Here is a 7,039-nt window from a genome sequence, read left to right on the forward strand (position 1 = left end):
GTGATCAAAGTTAAACTAGGGAGGGCACACCCGACGTAGGAGCCAAGGAGGGAAGTCCCAACTCCTCTGCCACTTTTGTGTTTCAAATTTGACCAAGATTTCCTTTGGCATAAACTTAAGCTCTCTTACCGTACAATTTTTTCCCTCCAATATCTAATTAAGCACCCATCAGGTGACCAGTACTGGCTCAAAAAACTTGTTGAATTAAACCAAATCCATCTCTTAAAGTTTTTTTTCCCCCAAATATTCTCAAAAGTCAGTAATCAACCACCCCATAGCCTTCCTTTTTCACAGCATAATCTCAACCCCTGGGATGGGGAACTGTCGGATAGCATAATGGTGGGAACATCTGACTGCGACCTCTGGGTTCCTGTCCCCCTCTGCCATCTGTTCTCTGTGTGACCTTGGGATGTCACTTTAGGGGATTTCTCTAATCATCTCTAAGCCCCCTTACAATGCTGAGAGCAAGTTCTCCGTGTGAGGGTGTTTCAGGATTTGCCACAAGAGGGCAGCCTAGAGACTCCTCTAAGGTGATTTCCTCCAAGAATTCTTGCTCTTTGCTTCTGCCTGACAGCATCCATCGCCATCCCTGACAGTCAACGTGGACTCCTCTAAGGGGATATCAGGCATATCAGGAAGACTCAGGCACAGGCTGTTTGGCCAAGTGGTGCACACATTCATTCTTTCTCTCATCGATTATTCGTTGTGTTCCTTCTGCAAGCTAGGCAGTGCCCTAGGGCTGTAGGTACGTCAGTGAGTCAAAGAGATGAGGGCCCTGCCTGCGTGGAGTTTGCCTTCTAGTGGGGAAGTGAACAATAAGGAGATCAGGAATGACATCTGTAAAAGGATGTCAGCTGGTGATAAGGGCTATGAAGAGAAGAATAAGGCAGGAGGAGGAAGTAGAGTGAGGGTGCATGCGTCGGGGTGGGTGGAATTTAACAAATAGAGGAGTCAGGGAAGGTTGATCTGAGAGATGATAGGTGAGCAAGAACTGAATGAGATGGAGGAAATGAGCCAGGGCTTGGGCATATCTGGGGATAGGAGGGAAAACCGGCTGGATGTAGTATGTAGAATACAGCCTCAGATCCCAGGGTAAAATTCTCAGCTACTGACAGTAGACATTGTGCTTAACTTCCTGAACTTGTTTCTGCAACTCCAAAGGATGAATAATCATTCCTGTCTCCTAGGATCATTGAGAGAATCAAGAAAAATCCTATACGTGCAAATGTTTGCACTGGGCAGAAGGTTACACAATGTCAAGGAGTTGGTGTCCTCTGGGGCTCAAAAGAACCGAGCTGGGCATGAGGTGCCAGCCTGCAGTAGAATTCTGTGTTTACGGCTCACTTTCCAGGTGCCAGGTGATGCATCAGGCACCAGGGAAACGCTGGAGAATGGGTGAAGCTCCCTGCGTGGAGAAGCTCTCGGCCCCATGGATGCAGAGACAAGGAGGGGAGATGGGCCAGTGCAGATCCGAGGCCGCGTCCAGCTGAGGGGTCCCTCCAGGTCTGAGTCCTCCCAGCCTCTCCTGAGGGCTCGTTCATACTGCACCTGCATGGTCATCCTCCATGGGGGAGAGAGCTGTGTCTCGGCGACTCTCTAATTCTGGGTGACCAAAAACAATAAAAAGCACTAATAACCACAGTGGAAAGAATGACTATTTAATGGGTATACACGACGAGCAGACTGGTTTCCCCAGCACTGGCTCGTCAGAACAGAGCAGAGAAAAAATATTATTGTTACTCTAAGAGCTAATCACACCCTCGGTGCTCACCTCCTCACAGGACAGAAGGAGAGCTGGTGGCCAGAGGGCCATGACGGATGCTCAGCTGACTCCCTGCTGCTCCTGGGAAGGGGGGAGGGTGTGGAGGAAAATGTTGGGGTGTCTCAGGCAGAGAGCCTGGTGGGAAGAACCTGCACCTGCTAAGAGCCCCCCCACCTCCTTTGGGATTTAGTGCCCGGCAGATGTACCTGGCCTTGAGCCCAGGCCTCCCTCCAGGTCCCAGCTGCAGTGCCCCGTGCCCCTTGGAGGGACTGAGACGGTGAGGGCACAAGAGTGGAAGTGGAGACCGACCAGGCAGGTTCCAGGAGGTGAGTTCTGCAGGAGGGAGCTGTGTGCCAGGGAGGGGGGCACCTAACGGAATCACCCTGGGGGGAGTCCCTGCTACTTCCTCACCATGGCCATGTGTGCAGTGGAAGCGTGCTGTAGCCTTCAGAGAAAAGGGATAACTCAGTGGGGAGAAAGGGGCTCCACAGAGACGGTCACCCATGAGGAGCATGGGTAGCTGGTGAGGCCCACGAGATATGGGAGTCAGGCCCCCCCAGCCCTCGCCAGCTTGAGCTCTCCTGGAGGTGAGGTCTTGCCATTGGGGTCTCCCACCAGCACCAGGCGTTGTGCACCAGGAGTTGTGCTAGAGTGTGTGTGTGTGTGTGGGGGGGGGGGTGTTCCAGGGTCAGGTGGAGGGGGAAGCGTGGCCTGGACACACTTATTCATTCTTTAGTTTCAGAAAATCGTCAGGTACCTATCAAGGCCAAGCACTCGGAATGCCATGAGCTTGTGCTTTGCCCTTCACCACGGAGCCCGCAGTCAGGTGGAAAACAGTTTCTGTCTTATCCTGAAGCCGCGTGGAGGCTGTGTGGACCATGTACTGCAGAGGAGTCAGGGCCAAGAAGGACAGGGCACGCACAGGAGGTCACCCCAGAAACGAGTGGGGTTCTCCCAAGAGGCAGGCAGAGAGGGAGAGAGTAAAATTAGGTGAAAGGTTTAGCCCGTCCCCTCGGAATCCCCAGGCTAACGAGGTCCCTCCCGGCACAGTTCTGGAGCTCCCGCACGCACATGCGTCCTCTCCCTCCAGGATCTGGTCATGAGAGGGACCAGGCGGAGGGTGCAGGTGACTCAGGTCCGCCCATTCCCACGACAGGAAAAACAACTCTGAGCACATACCTCACGGGGAATGGGCAGGAACGTGAGCTCCCCGAGGAGGGAGAGATGGTGATTTACTAGAGAGATGAGTCCACCACGGGCAGAGTGGGTGTGATGGAGAGAGAGAGAGGGCAAGGGGAAAATGCCTTCCACCCACACAGACCAGAGGGAGGTGCTCTCTTGCGTCCTCTCCCTGCTGCAAAACAAGCTCCTCTTTCAGGCTTTCTTTATCCCTATGTTTTTGTTTGTTTGTTTGTTTTGTTTTGTTTTTAGCTCATTTCTTTCCTTTTTGCAAGCCTAAGCCCTGGGTCTACTGAGGTTACTACATGCAACATCTGCTCTAGAACTTCTGTCCTGACCTTCTCCTGGGTCCGTGGGTTGAGAGAGAGGGAGAGAGTGTGCTGTTGATCTCACTTAGCACTTTGATGAAAGCTGGAACTCTCTAGAAAGATGCACACATGAGGATTTTGCACAGGTTCTTACAGGGTGTAAGGAACTTCTGAAGTCTGTCCGTGAACGACCGCCATGAATTTATAGGGTGATGTTAGCTACATCAAGTATAAGACCTGCATGGGGGCTCTGAAGCCCGGCCAGCCTGGGTTTGAGTCCTTTCCAAATTCTTGTGTTTACTAGCATGCTGGCTTAGGGCAAATGATTTAAGCTCAGTTTCTCCATCTGAGAAATAGGGAGAAGGAGCACTTACCACATGAGGCTGTTGTGAGGATTGCACAAGACAATCGGGTACCTGGGAGGACAATTGAGTACCTGTCCCTCCCTGGGCACTCAGTAAAGCTGCTCCCTCCCCAGGCCTCCCCTTTGCTGATGCCTTTCTCCCATGGTGTTGGAGGTCACCTTCCATCTCTCCATCCCTCCGCCCCACTCTTCCTCTGCATTTATGCCTTCTTCACCACCCAAGCCAGACACCATTTCTAAGATACCTTCAGTACCACCAGGGCCCCAAGTCAGAGCTGCCTGCTCTCTGCTCATTCCTCAAGGACCTGCAGAAGCCCTGCCTCCTCCTCGAAGCCAAGCACACCCCTCCCCTCCCCGCTCTAGCCTTCTTTCTATGCTGTGGGTCCCCGGCTGGAGTCACGCTTCTCGAGGTCAAAGAGAATTCAGCTTCCTCATGGCAACAACTTCCAAAGCCCAGCCCGGGACAGTGACCCGGGACTGCACAGACAGCAGCCCGGAGCAGGATGCAGTGGCTTAGAGCAAACGGTGACCTGCCTTCTTCATCAGTTAAAGGGAGGGACCCCAGTCTCTTGCCTCCAGGAGGTGCCCTCTTGGGGCTTGGTTTTCTCTAGGCTTAAGCTGCCAGGTGCCACCCACACTCTCCCCCAGCCCGTCCCTTGAACTGGACACTTGCTGGCTGGGGCTGGGGTAGAATCTGCAGCTATAGAAGGCTGCCAACCCATCCGGCCCACCGTGGGCATTGCCCAACTGGCGACCTTGTCCAAAGGCAACCCCTCAGCCGGTGCCCCTTCCCTCCCCTTGTTGGCCCCATTGGCTTCAGGTTTTCACTGCCTGGGCTGGGTGGAAGGTCACTGGTGAGCACCGCGGGACCCAGCAGAGTAAAATACAAGGAGCAAGAACAGCTCTATGGGGCTGAGATGTGGAGACAGCGGTCAAGGAATGGGGCAGACGGGGCTGGCTGGAGCGGACAGAGTGGACAGGAGGAGAGCAGCCAGGAGGAAGGAATGCGGCCGAAACACGAGGCTGCATGGGTGGCTGCAGAGCTGGCGGGAGGCCGAGAGAGACTCTGCCTCCTCCTCCAGCCCCAGCTGGCCTGGCCAAGGTTCTGACGGCACCCGGGAGGAATGTAAGAGAGACAACAAGACAAACTTTGCCACCTCTGGCTCAGTCGAGGGAAGTTTGGGTTGGAAAAGAATACCCCACAGGCCCTGCCAGGCCTCGCCTGCGCTCCGCCCACACGTGGGAATGGGCCCAGCACATTCCAGACCACAAGGCTCCCGGGGCCTCCCCCTCCCGGCCGCTCCCCTCCCAGCCCCCAGAGCCCCCTCCCACCTTCTCCCGGTTACTAGAATGGGAAGGAGGCAGAGCCTGAGAGTCCAAGGAGGCAGGGAGGGTTCACAGGAAGAACTGACATTGGGAAAGAGCAACTTCATCTTAAGCAGCAGCCCCGTCTCCATGGTTCTGTCTGTTGCTCCTGACAGAGGCAGGGAGGGGACAGTGTCCCCAGCACAAGAGACTCAGGAGAGAGAGTGCCTGGGACTGGGGGGCAAACCCATCCGAATTGCTTTCCCTCACTGAGAGGACCCAGGCAGCAGCAACTGTGGGGCACCTACGCCAGGAAGGCCTCGTCCCACTTAGTCCTTGTGATGAGTTCTCATTTGATCTTCACAAATATCCTACAAGGCAGACATTATTTAAAATATCCCCATGGTACAGGTGAGGAAATCGAAATTCAGAAAGGTTTTGTGAGTTGCCCAAAGCCAGGGGGTTGGCCAGGACTTGAACCCACGTCAGGCTGATTCCAAAGCCAGTGCACCCCCCACCCCACCCCACAGCCCCACTGCAACAGCCCTCTTTAGGGGCTGCCATCCCATTTGCCTCCTGTTTCAGCAGCTCCCCCAGCCCCTCTTCCTTCCCACTCCCATTAGGAAAGCTGGCAGACAGGCAAGGGATGGATGGCTGCATGTGACTATTTCAATTGAATTAAATACACTTAAAAATTCAGTTCTTTGGTTATACTAGCCCCACTTCAAGTGCTCAGTAGCCACATGCGGCTAGGGGCTGGTGCATCAGGCAGCACAGATATAAACCATCTCCCTCTGCGCCAAGCGTGCCATCGGACAGCACCAAGCTAGAGTTAAAGCCAGTGGGGAGGTGGAGGGACAGGGAGAGAGCTCGAGGGCTCTGGGATGGTGCTGACCCTGGGAGAAGACGGGGAAGTCATGCCAATTAAAGCCTGGGGAAGGTGGGCCGGGGCTCTGCCAGGCCCGGCTGCCATCTAGGGTGGGCCCGGGAGGGATGGAACAGCGTGACCCGATCCCAGGCTCCTCCCCCTGATACTGATACTCTTGGCAATACTAGTGAGCAATTAATTGGCTGGGGTGGGGCGAAGGCCAAAGTGATGGAGGAGAAACCTCTGAGCACATCCCAGGGCTCTCTGTCCTCTGGCTTTTTCCCCTCTATCCACTGTTTCATCCCTCGGGGACCCCGGGATCCTGCCTGGCCTCCTTCATCCTAAACACGAGCTGGCTGCTTCCTGTCCACTCACCCAGGCCAGGGAGCCAGCTAATTGGCCACAGGGCCCCCACCTTCCCAATTAGCCTGATTAGCCTCTTGCTCACCATTGGAGTCAGGGTCACCGGCCACGGGGGAGGGGCTGTGAGTGGCCTGTGAGTAACTGAGGCCCAGCTATGGTGGGGCCCAGCCCAGGCCCCTCCCCAGGACCCCAGCACATTCCCTGGAGCCCCCAGAAGGGAGAGGTCAGGGAGCTAGTTTTCAGGACCTGGATGCCTAGTTTCTGACGGGAAAAGGTTCACTCACTGATGATGGAGACTGAGTGTGCGGCAGGCGTGGTCCTTGGGCAGTGGCAACAGGGATGGATTGGGGAAGGCACATCCTTATGTTTGGAGGAGGAAAGTGGAGGTCGAGTGATGAGATCCCAAGGAAAGGGGCAGAAGGGGGGCCGTGATGGTGTCTGTGGTAGGGAGGGCTGGCCTAGGCAGGGACTCGGAAGAGAAAGCTGAAATGCCCACGTCTGAAGAGGAGGGAGGAAGGGGAACGGGACAGGCCAACACTGGGGAGAGAGAGGGAAGGGGCCCCGTGGGACAGTGGGAGGCCGTCGGGGTGGGGCGCCTGGTTCCGGGTTAGGCAATGGGGAGCCAGGGGCAGGCTGGTCAGGTGGTGGCAGGTGTCAGGACCCACGGCTGTGGGCACCCCACACTCCAGCCACTGCTGCTGCTGAGCTGGCAGATGCTGAGGGCTGATTACAGCAGCTCCTCCCTGCCACGCCAACTTCCCCTGGGCACCCACCCCCTCCACCTCTCCTCCCCTCCCCACAGTGACTCCTGCCCAGAGAATGTCCAGCCCTGGCATAAAGGACCCAGGTGCCCACGAGCTGCCGTCAGTCAGAAGGCTGCATAGACCGCG

Source organism: Choloepus didactylus, chromosome 7 (assembly GCF_015220235.1).
Source record: "Choloepus didactylus isolate mChoDid1 chromosome 7, mChoDid1.pri, whole genome shotgun sequence".
In the NCBI taxonomy this organism is placed as follows: domain Eukaryota; kingdom Metazoa; phylum Chordata; class Mammalia; order Pilosa; family Megalonychidae; genus Choloepus; species Choloepus didactylus.